The sequence below is a fragment of the Mytilus californianus genome, unplaced genomic scaffold (genome assembly GCF_021869535.1).
Source record: "Mytilus californianus isolate M0D057914Y unplaced genomic scaffold, xbMytCali1.0.p SCAF_8, whole genome shotgun sequence".
Lineage (NCBI taxonomy): Eukaryota > Metazoa > Mollusca > Bivalvia > Mytilida > Mytilidae > Mytilus > Mytilus californianus.
In genome coordinates this window covers 82,114,292-82,127,284 of record NW_026262734.1, presented here as the reverse complement: position 1 = coordinate 82,127,284, position 12,993 = coordinate 82,114,292, and positions in this window count along the sequence as shown.

Below are 12,993 nucleotides of genomic sequence, written 5' to 3'. Positions count from 1 at the left end.
ATCTATCTTCTATAATTTTCAAGATAATAGGCAAACATTATAACACAAACAAAAAGACAATCCAGTCTGCTTACTACATTTTTATTCTGTTCACAGTTTAATGAACCAACTAATTTTGCACGACTTCATATAGCAGAACTGGACTTATTTTGGCACGTGAATATTTTGTTACTCAGTACATAGCTTTCTTTGATCTATGTTTAAATGAAAAATAAAACTGACCGGATCAAGGAAGAATTATTTAATCTTGATTGTTCAAATCCATTAGTTTTAAAAAGTATATTTAAATATTTTTACGCCATCTTAGCCGACACATTAAGAAAAAGTAACATTGTGCTTTTAGCGACTTCGAAAAAGAGTTTTGACTTTTTACAGCGAAATTTACTTCTGCTTAAATAATGGCAGAATAATATTAATGGAAATTTTCTTCGTGTTATTTAAAATATAAATCATTATGCCAAATCGCGTACTATACATCAGGGGACAAAATCCGATTTCTTCCCTTGAGAGATGGAGGTACGCCAAGGGGAAAACCTTTCATCTGCTTTGTTTTCCATATTTTCAAATGATCTACAAACTTTTTTGAACAGAAAAGTATAGCTGGCTTGAAATCAATATCACAAGATATAAATAATGAGTTGACAGTGTTTTTGAAATTATTTGTACTTTTATATGCGTATGATACTGTTTTATTAGCAGAAATAGCACTGATCTGCAATACGAATACATGTTAAGTACCTTTTAAGAAAATTGTGATGAATGGAAAATGAAAATCAATACAAAAAATACTAAAGTTCTGATTTTTTCAAGTGGTAGAATGCCAGCAAATCTCAAATTCACTGTTAATTGTAACAATATTGAAATTGTAAAAGAATACAAATATTTAGGTGTTTTTTATTTTCTAGAAGTGGATCATTTTGATCAAATAAAATGTATCTAAAGGAACAAGCCACAAAAGATATGTATAGTGTATTAACAAAATGTAGACAAACAACTTGTCAATAGAGTGTCAACTTTACTTATTTGATAAAATGGTTATACCAGAACTTTTATATGGATCAGAAATATAGGGATTTAAAAATATAGATAAACTTGTACGTGTACATTTACAATTTTGTAAAATAAATTTAAATTTTAAAGTCCACCCCAAATTGTATAGCATATTCATAGCTTGGTAAATACCGCATTACGGTATCTGCAAAGTTGCGAATGATAAATTTATGGAGTAATATTCGTATTGTATTATACAAAATTATGCTTTTATATCATACTAATTACGGAATAGGAATTAAGTGGATATTATATATAAAAGATATTTGTGATAATTGTGGTAGGTCGAATATATATATGGCTTGCACAGTTTGCTGATAAATGGGTGTTCAAGAGTATTGAGCAAAAACTCAAAGACCAGTTTCAACAAGAATGCTTCGCTTTTGTTGCAGAATCGCCATAACTATATGTTATCATATTTAAAAAAAAAAGAATTTTCAATTAGAAAAATGCTTTTCTTTTTCACCTAGTATTAACATTTATACATTGTGCAAATATATATGTGGTAGTCACCATCTGCCGATAGAGTCTGGAAGGTGGCAGGGTTTACCGAGAGAAGACATAGTCTCCCGGCCCTGTGACTCAAATGACATTAGTTACGAGTAACATTACATTACATTATGAATTGCAGATCATTTGAGTTAAAAACACAGACATTTTTACCACAGTATTGTTGGTCAAACTCTAAAACTTATAAATGTGATCCACTGTTAACCTCATCAAATATTGTAATATTAGAAAAAACTATGTAAATTTATCAAAGTTATAAATGTGAAAGTCAGTCCTCCAAGTTAATTTTATTGTATTGTTCACACATAATGTAATAATTGTACCTTATAGTTATGTTTATATATGATCTCTATAACGATGTAACTGTAGTCATATGAGAAATAAAGTCATCATCTTCAATAAATTAGCTGGGAGACATTTTTGAGAAAACTTTAATAAACATGCTTTAGAAAGATAGCACTTAGTATATAATGTTTTAGGAAATTGATTTATAAATAAATTAAAGTCCTTAAATTTGTTTTATTTACGTCAATTTCTTGGCCAACTTATTTTATAATTTTTTGATAAATATTTTCTTCAACTTTTTTGCAATTTTGACTATTCAACACAACTTTTTAAAGCATTTTTACATTATTATACTAGTCAAAAAATAATATTTGTTTTACATTTGGGTTCTAGCAAACTATACATCTGTTAGTTTTGTTTTGAACCAGATTATGTCTATGACGAATAGAAGGAGATGTTGGGGTTATACGCTAATGGTGCAGTAACCCAACTACAAAACTAATCAAAAGATATCGAGAAGGCACCACACAATACAGTCTTCAGCCCTCCACAGGACAAAATGTTTACATGGACAATAGATAAAAACTTATTTTTTAATAAACTATAAATGAACTTTTGATGTGCTATGTTAGTTTGACTATCCCTCTGGTATCTTTCGTCCCTCTTTTAGTGGAAAAAGTATGCTTCAAAAATCGACCTAAGACATCATATGAAAGATCATATTAGTTCTCGCCCAATAGAGTGCGATCTATCTCATCGAAAGTTTAATGATAAAGCACATTTTTAAAGGTTATTGCAACAGCAAATATTTTAAGTCTAAACCATTGAAATGTGATGTATGCAACACAGGTTTTGCACATGTACACTCCATGACAAGGCATGCCAAAGAATGCAAGGGAACGAAATCATACAACTGTGCGGAATGCAACGCTATGTTTAACAGCAAGCGTTCATTAGATTAACAACATAAAGGGAAACATGGACAGGAAGAGTCCAAATGCATGTGTTCAAAATCGGACCGGGTCAAAGTAGCTTATTGAAATTATAACCTTGTCCGTCCGGGTATTTTTCTGTCCGTAAGGAGTCTGGCTACAGTCTTCATCTGCAAGGATCTCGCCAACCACCAACACGGGTAGCAATCCACGGTCTACGGGTTGGAATGCCCATTTCGTTGAAACATCAGACAACTCGTACGATGTCCGGATCACTTTTAAATTAGTCATGTCTCTACCCTTCTACCTTTCTAGCGTGGATGCCCTACAAGGAGACGATGCTCTGGATGGCATAGTTCTTGGGGTCACTGAGTAACGCAAGCCGCCCGACTACGGCAATAATAGCAATCCAGCAGGGGGTTCAGGGCGATAATATCTTACATGTTATATACTCATAATTAGACCACTAAAAAATACTTAGCATGCCATGTCTCTACCCTTCTACCTTTCTAGCGTGGGTGCCCTACAAGGAAACGATGCTCTGGATGGCATAGTTCTTGGGGTCACTGAGTAACGCAAGCCGCCCGACTACGGCAATAATAGCAATCTAGCAGGAGGTTCAGGGCGATAATATCTTACATGTTATATACTCATAATTAGATCAATTAAAAAATACTCAGCATGCCTGCGCTTCAGATTGGGATTTGGCATACCATATTATGGGTCATCAGGAAGCAGTCCAGAAAACAAACATTTTACCATACTCTGGCAAATTAAAGAATTAACTTACGCTTTACTTATGATTGGCAATGAGACAACAATCTCACGAGACTAAATAATGCTGATATAATCAATTTACTTTGTAGACCACGGTACGGCTTTCAACAATGAGTAAATCCCACACCGTATAGTAAGCCATACAAGACCCCAAATTGCTAATATAATTGTCAAATATGAAAAAAATATTTTATGAATTTATTACGTCCGAAGCGCTTTTCGGGATTCACCTTCATCAAGACCATCAAAGGAAAATGATAACAACGGTCAGATTTAGGGGACCATGGGTTTTTTCCCAGTCTGTTTGGAAGAGATCTTTCATACTTCAGGCTGTAGCCCTTCGATGAGAATGAAGCTGAGAATCAACACCTCGCTAGAAATGCCATCCATAATCTGCTAGTATAGGAATCTTAATACATAAGCCTGTATGAAACATATGACATCAGTATTTCCTCTCTTGATGGTTTTAGTGAGAAGTACTGGGAAATGGCATGTACTGGGGCATTATAAAGGCAAACTTTTGCTAATTATGTACAAAGCTAAAACAAATAATATCGATAAAGTTCAAAGTTAAGACTTAGGTCCACATTGATTCATATCTGGGCCTTTTATAGCTTACTTTACGGTATGGGATTTACTAACTGCCACATGCGGACTGTTACCTTGTGAACTACCAGCACGTTAATAATCCGGCTCAGTGTGTCGGTCTAGTACAATGCAGGGTTAACAGTCATATTACATTAACATGTTCTCGTCCTGAATATGCATATTAATTTGCCGCTGGACGTTAAGCAGCCATCCATCCATCTATACTTTGGTCTATCTATATCAATTAATTTTTATAGAAATTATAATTAGCTATAAACCTTATGCATTGTGGATCATTAAAGAAAGACCGTACAATACGTAATTGGTTGATTGTTGATTGCTTAACGTCCAATGGCAATATTTCATGCATTAACAATAAATACAATAGGTACATGTAGGTCCTGTAATAGAGGCCGTCCTGGATAAAGGTCCGGGAAATTTGGACTGATACATGAAAATGAGGGTAAATTGGATAGGGACAGAAATTTTGCCTTACAATCCAGATTTCCCCCATACCTTATAGTTTTAAATTTTGAAAAAATAATTTGATTGATAGCGTAGAAAAACTTTAAAAAAGCGCGAAATTTTTATCTGACTTAGACGAAAAAGCATACCCTCAACCCCCAATCCCCCCCTTGAAGTTAAATGGTTGCTCCCTTACAGAATAGATAATAATAATGATCAACATGTGTAAAACATAGAGCAAAAAGTGAATAACGAGGTGCTAATACATTAAAAATAGAGACTAAGGGTAAATATAAATACAAAATAGAGAAATACATGTATGGTATAAAATTTAAAGATACTTAAATGATATGAAGGACCTCCACCCAGACCTTCATGATTGCAACTGTTATTAACCTAACCACTTTGCATGCTATAACTCCAATGATACAACTAAGATACAAGTTCACAGCAGAAGTGACCAATTGAATGATTTCAGGATGGAAAATTTTTCAAATTATCCGGATATTGTTCATTCGATTACCTAACCACAACTATAATGAGATGATTGATGTTTGCGTAACGTCCAGAGGCAAACAGTTCATACATGTTCGGGACGAGAACAAATTAACAATAAATATCTTAGGTAGGTTTTGTAAAAGAAGCCGTCCGGGGAAATTTTGACTGAAACTGGTAAATGAAGAAATATTTGATAGGGACAGAAAATGTACCTGCCAACAGGCCACCTACGGAGCCCTCAATGAATTGTTGCAAGGGTTCTTAGCGGGCAGAGAGCGTGCAGTCTCTTCACAGGTCATCGGATTTACCGTCGACATTCTGGCCGGACGTGGCTGCATACTTATATATATCGCACAGCCAAACGGACGTCCACTTTGGTAAGGGTTTTATTGTCGGCCGGAAGAAGACCTGTAATGACCATATTTCTATTCCCCAGTCACCATTGGACTAGCTGTATTCATAAAATTCAACACAGTTATAGGCAATTCAATAGCATATATATAATATGTGTCTGAAAAGAGTAATCGACATTTTTTATGCTATACTGCACGAAATATTCGGGAAATAAAAACCTAATTAGTTGGTCATCCTCCCTTCCGTCGTACAGGACATTGAGATTACGTACCTATGTTCACATAAACTATTTCTAAACTATCCTGCAGAATGACTATCCTGAAGATGCTCTAAGCTTTAATAGGTGAAGGGATACAGGCGCGCCTTAAATCTGGTAAATAATGTCACCAGGGAGTGCGTAATTGACGATCTTTTCCGGTTAAAGACATAATTCGAGAAATAGCCCATTACATGATGAAACTAGGAAATTCCTTCCAGTTCAGTTTTTCTAATAATGGAATCGATGCTATCAAGATCAACAACATTCTTCACCACAAAGAGGTAACTAAATCTAAAATCATCAGTCTGTTCCTATTGTATCACCAAAACTATTGCAACTAAAGTATTTAACTATAAGCAAGCATTGCAAGACCTTGATTTAAAAGAATACATAAAAAAACCTCTGACATGTGACGTTCACACTCGCCTTATAATTACAGCCCCTTTGGTCATTACTGGGGATCTAAACTAAATTCAACATGAACATCCCCGAAAGGTGATATCTCAAGGTCCAAAGTTCAGAGAATCCCAACACATCTATTGGAACCATAACTTAACTACGTATGAATTCTATTGAGGACTAAGCAAAAGCACGGGAAACGAGAAAATTTGAACTGGACACTTTATCAGAATTGGTTAAAGCAATCAACTGGTCTATGATAACACGTTGAATCCAAAAGTTGAAAAACTGTGTGAATGATCAACCAAAGTCCGTATTCAGAGACAAAGAAATTGTGAAATGTCTATCATCTCTTCACGATAAATATGTTGTTCCTGTGGACAAAGCTTCAAGTAAATGTTTTTGTATGTAAATCGTATTACTGCGATTTTCTTGTAAAGGAATTAGGAATAAATGAAAAACGGGTTATTCTTCATACAAAAACATATCATTTGACAAGATTGAGATTTTGGCAAATCGTAAGTCCTTCATGACTTCAAAGAACATTACATTGGACAGCAAGTCTAAGGACTTACCTTGTTTGTATTGGATACCTAAGCTTCACAAAATTCTGTACAAACCGGTAAATTGCCGTTCATGTTCTACAAGGGAATTGTCCATTAGATTGACAAAAAAATATGCCCACAGTTGAAGAAGGTCTTTAGAAATACTGTGAAACTGTTTACTTGCGTAGTGGTATTAACCATATGTGGATTCTATAAAACTCTAAAGAACTTCTGGATAATTTTGAATCTCGATCTTTCGCTGAAAAAAATTATACCAAAACCTCTGATTTTTGAACCCTTTATACCACCATTTCCCAGGTGAAATTGAAAAGTCCTCTATAAGAAATAATCCACAATGCTTTTCAACAGAAAAATGGTAGCATACGCTTTAAATTTATTGCTTTGGGATACCACATATACGGCATATTTTGTTAATAGTGAACAAAAAGGTAAAACATGCTACACCGAGGAACAAGTGATCAGTATGTTGGAGTTCTTATAGACGACCAAATGTTGAATTTGGAGGTAGAATATTACAACCATTTCTATGGGAACGAGCTGTGTGCCTCTCCTTGCCGACATCTTCATATTTTCATATGAGTCGGAGGTCCTTCATACACTTGTCAAAAACAAGAAGATCAAAGAAGCCAGATACTTAATTTCACATTCAGATATATTGTGGATGTTCTTTCCCTTAACAATCTATATTTTGTCTGATTGGGTTCCATTAATATATCCTTCAGAACTAGAAATTAAAGAAACAACAGACACGGCTTCCTCATTTTTAGACTTATACCTCGAATTTCAAATAAGCGGTCATCTCAGTACCAGAATCTATGACAAACGAGACGATTTTAATTTTGAGATTATAATTTTCCCCCACCTTAGCAGCAATATATCAACTTCACCTGTTTATGGGATTTACATTTCCCAACTCATTCGGTAGTCAAGAGCTTGCAGCTGCTACGCCGACTTTATAAAACGGCACCAGTGTCTGAACAGAAAGTTGATGAACCGAACCAGGGTTATGTCAAAGAATGTCTCGTCCTTTTTATAATAAAGTTCATTAAAAGATACAAAATAAACTCATCATAGATACCAGGGTTGAAATTTTGTATTTGCGCCAAACGCGCGTTTCGTCTACGAAAGACTCATCAGTGACGCTCGAATAAAAAAAAAGTTAAAAAGGCCAAATAAAGTACGAATTTGAAGAGCATTGAGGACCAAAAATTCCTAAAAGTTCCAAGACCTTGTTGATAAATATTCCGTATCAGCGTCACAAATAATACATGATGGCCTTGAAGTATAGATTCTAGGTTCTTACGTTGTTTATCATCATAATTACGTGTTATAGTGCTCTTTTTATTTGTCTTTGTATATTTGTTTCCCTTACTGTTTAGTCCATTTTCGGCAATATTCTTTTGGCGTGGCTCAGTATTTATACATCCCGCCAATTATGTTATTGTGCTATGGTCATTTTTTGTATTCTTGTCTTTCATTTCTGCTTATGTGATTTGTCTAATGCCACTTTGTTTTTAGGGTTTTTTTTACTTAGTTATTTGTTTTTGTAGTGATTACGATTATATCACAATGTTGGCTGTACCCTAATTTTTGACATTTTTTACCTATGATGACTGTTTGTTTTGTACACACATTGTTGTAAATATAATACAATTCTATGCGAATGTCATACAAGTGAGAGGTTAAGCTAGCTATAAAACCAGGTTTAATCCACCATTTTCTACTTAAGGAAATACCTGTACCAAGTCAGGAATACTACAGTTGTTTTCAATTCGTTTGATGTGTTTGAGCTTTTGATTTTGCCATTTGATAAGGGACTTTTTCCGTGTGGAATTTTCCTTGGCGTTCGGTATTTTTGTTATTTCACTTTCTAATAAAGGGAAAATGTTTTAAAAAATCAAATGTAGAACTTCAAAAACCTTATTCAGCCTTTAAAAAAAGCAAATATTTTTTTAAAATACTTGATATCATAGCCCGATTGCATCCTCGGTCTATCTATTTGATCGATTGATGTTTGCTTAATGTCCATTGACGGCTACTTCATGGTCTTGAGTAAAATCGGAAAAAATCATTCTGTTGTTTTTCTCTATTTAATTGTTTCACATTTTGTTCCAGCATAAACTTTAAGGGATAATTATATCAACGGCTTGATCTTAGTTTGGTATATCATGCCATAATATGGGTGTTTACGAATTCGTTAACTTCCTGAATTTTTACATGTACGAATTCGTAAACTTTCTGTTCTTATAAATTAATTAAAATTGAAGGACAGACATGTTAAATGATTTATTTTGTCCTGAAACTGCAAACAGATGAAAATCTTTGAAGATTTTAAAGAAACAAACAGTCATTATATAGGTACATTTTGAGAATGTTTCCTACCCGCTCCATTTCATTTAAGTTTACAAACTTCAGCAGGTATATGGAAGGTTAATTTTTGGCCTCCACCATTAGCTGATCCATCATTAACTTTTGCTCCGGTGTAAAATGGCCTTTGCATACAATAGAATGTGATGAAAAGGAATTAATACCTACAAATGTGCAGAACTTTTCAAATGCAACCATTTAGTCTACATTTCAATTCTCACTTTTTGAATTATGAATCATTGTTTTTTTGAGAGAACATTAGTCTTTTCTTAATTTGTTTTGTGGTGATAAGTTTATTCCATTTATGTATATGTCAACTTCAGGCTTTCAAGGCATGTAACGTAACTTAATATTCCTTCAATATTCATGTTGAAATAATGATGATACTTGCTAATGTTTGAAGTACCATCATCAACGTCAATTGATGCATACTGAAACTATATCTTAATTTCTGAAAGTGTCATTCTTATCTCAAGTTTTAACAATCACTGTTAAAATCTCATAAAGAAACTAAATCAATGATTTTTTATGAAGCTAAGTTATTGAGTTCTACTGGTAGATGCAGCTAATATATTTGTTTCTTTATTTATTCTTTTTCCTTTCTAGCTATTTCTCCAAAATAATAATTGTTTTTTTTTTTGTACAGTTCAGTCAGTTGCCTAATTCAACCATTTTCAGCCATATTGGTTTCAGTAGCAACCGATGAATGTTCAAACAAGTGAATTTGATCATGCTTTTATTGATGAGACTGTGAAAGCACTTAAGTCAAAAAAATATATCAATGCTAGATATGGAAACTCTTTGTGAAGCCCTAGGAATGTATCTTTATGACATTCGTACAAAAGTTATGAAAGTATTATCACAAAAATACAGAGAAGTAAACATTTTAACACATTTGAACCCCAAAGATTTTCTTATTCAACGACCAATGTTACTCATTCTACTTCTTACCATTCTAGTTGGGAGTTGAAATACATTCAAAGTTTACATTTAGTCCTAGAAAAATAAGTGGAATATGTGTACTGCTTGTACATATTTATTGTTTAAGAAACCGGAACTTCATTGGATTTTTGCTTTTAGTTTAAGATTATTGAAATTGAGTCTAACTGGAAGTAAACTTATTCATATTATTGACAATGCGCTACTGCCCGTGGCAGTGTCACTACTATAAAAGAGGTTAGCAAAGAGTGGTCAGCGTCAACAAACACTTGTTTTGAACAAAACGATATTGATTTATACGCAAAGAATCAGAAAGACTAGGCGGGTGTGGCAACAAATGTTGTTTTTATTCAGCGTCAAGAACCATCAAATATTCAGTCTAAATCTGAATTAAAACCATCACTTTGGCCAATACCAATCCCTAATAGATTATTTCATATTACCGACTTTTGACTACGAATTTTATAATTTTTCGGCAGGTCACCTACTCTGTGGTAGGACATTCTGCTACCAAGTCAAGTAAGAGCAACTTAAAGAAGTAAAATCAAGCTTTCAATCGGTACAATTTTTGGGTAAAATTAACTGCTTTATATTTTTTTCCACGACACAATCATCGGAAAACTTTTCCCTCAAATTACAATAATTATATGTTTGATTTTTACTTATTTTGGTTGCTCTTGAGCGAGTACCAAGATGTCCTACCAAAGAAAAGGTAATCTGTCGAACAATTATCTATGATGAGTTTATTCATATAATCCGGAGTCAAAAGTCGGTAATATGAAAATAGTCAATTCAGTCATAAGCTTTAATAAAGAATGTATTGCTAATGTATTGCACTCTTATAAAATGAATGCACAACAGCAGTTGATCACTGAGGTATCTTCTTCTTTATCTTTTGAGGATGAAACTGGTGAATTCAAGGATAATGTGTTTTATAAGACTTCTGAAACGAATGAAAACAAATATCTGTGTAATGGTTGTGGGTTTATTTATATTTTTACATTAATGACATGACTTTAATGTGAGTATAATCCAAACTATTCTTTAGAATGGCCAGCTTTGTATGCAGGGGTTCCATCTGAAAATCAGATAGTTATCCCAAATGGAAAGTTAGGGGAAATCATTGCTGGGAATCCAAATAGTTACACGAGTGCTATTGAATTTACAGTCACAATGTGAATTGGCAAGACAAGGGAATGGGTTAAGAGTAGGATATGATGGCCTTCCATATTCCATGCCGATAAATTGATCAATAATGTAGTTTTATGTAAAGTATGCAATATATATATTGTTACTCGTGCTGTGTGGATGCAGTAGAATGTGTCCCCGTGCCTCTAGTGTATGCCCTTATATTTTACAGTTAGGGTTTTTTTGTTTGAGAGCTGTCCAATATTCCATTATATTGATGTTCTATTTCTTGTTAATTTGGTCTCTTGTGGAGAGTTGTCTCATTGACAATCATACCACATCTTCTTATTTTTATATTTCTAACTGATAGGCATAACTTGAATAACTTCTTTTTCTTTCCGCATCTCCTTTACACTTTTTGTGTACTCCACAATTTCAATTCCAGGAGCCTCTACTAAAGGTTTATTCTAAGCAAAAATACCATCATTCCCACAATCAAAACATATGGATTGAATACAATAATTTCTTTGAAATTTTTGTTCACCTGTTTCTTACATTGACAATTTTACTGCTTTACATTTATCTTTAAGTTTCAAACCATTCACTTTACGTTGGTGTGTTTTAATATGCAGTGGTCTTATCTAAAGCTAAGTATTGGTGCACACTTCACCTAAACAATCATAAACAAATATACAAAGTCATCTTCTATGTTGTCTCCACAATCGGAGGTCACAGGCCTGTTCACATTGAGGTAAACTCGGAGTGGTGTTATCGGCATTTTTATGCATCTGTCCTAAGTCAGGAGCCTGAGGTTCAGTGGTTGCCGTTTATTCGTGTGGTTAATAAGTGTTTCTCGTTTCTCATTTTTTATATAGATTAGACCGGTGGTATCCTGTTTTAATTGTTTTAAGTCATTTTGGGGCCCTTTATAGCTTGCTGTTCGGAGTGAGCCAAGGCTCCGTGTTGAAGGCCGTACTTTGACCTATAATTGTTAACTTTTATACATTGTGACTTGGATGGAGAGTTGTCTCATTGGCACTCATACCACATCTTCTTATTTTTATTAACACGTAAACTAAACTTTACAATGCCCATTGAATCAAGTTTTGATTACATTCAGTCCATAGTCAATGAAGGCCTTGTGTTGGTTAAGCGTACATACAACTAGATATATTGATTTTATTATTACTAGATAAGGAAAAAACATCTATGAAGTAGCAGTGATTATAATTCTATTATGAATTAAGTAAGATACCATGTTATTAGTCCAAAACTCTCAAATTGATCTTTTATATAATTAAAACAATTAAATAGCTTTATTCCCCTTTTCAGACTCAATGAAATCATCATACACATCTTTCACTTGAAATTGTCTTCCCAAATTGAATGGACTCATTCAGAAGTTAGTACATTAGTACATTTTTCATTGTTTGATAGATTGATTGTTGTTTGCTTAACGTCTATTGGCAAATATTTCATGCATGTTAAAATACAATAGATACCGGTAGATCCTGCAATAAGGAATCAACCTGGATGAAAAGGGGGGATTTCAAAACGCCACTTGAATAAAAGGATATATTTGGTAAGGTCAGAAATCAGGACTTGCAAAAGGCCAACTACGAATTATTGAAAGAGTTATTGCAAGGTTTTTAACTGCAGAGATCTTGTCTTGGAACTATCTCTACACAAAGCAACAGATTTAACTATCATTCTAACTAGACGTGATTATGAACTTATTCATCCCGCAAAGCCAAACAAAAGCCCAACTAGGGCACGCATTTTACTGTTGAAAAAGACTGATAGATTAACATATTCCTATACCCCAGTCAACCCTTGGGTTTAATAAATTGATGGCAGCAGGACTATTTGCAGAACC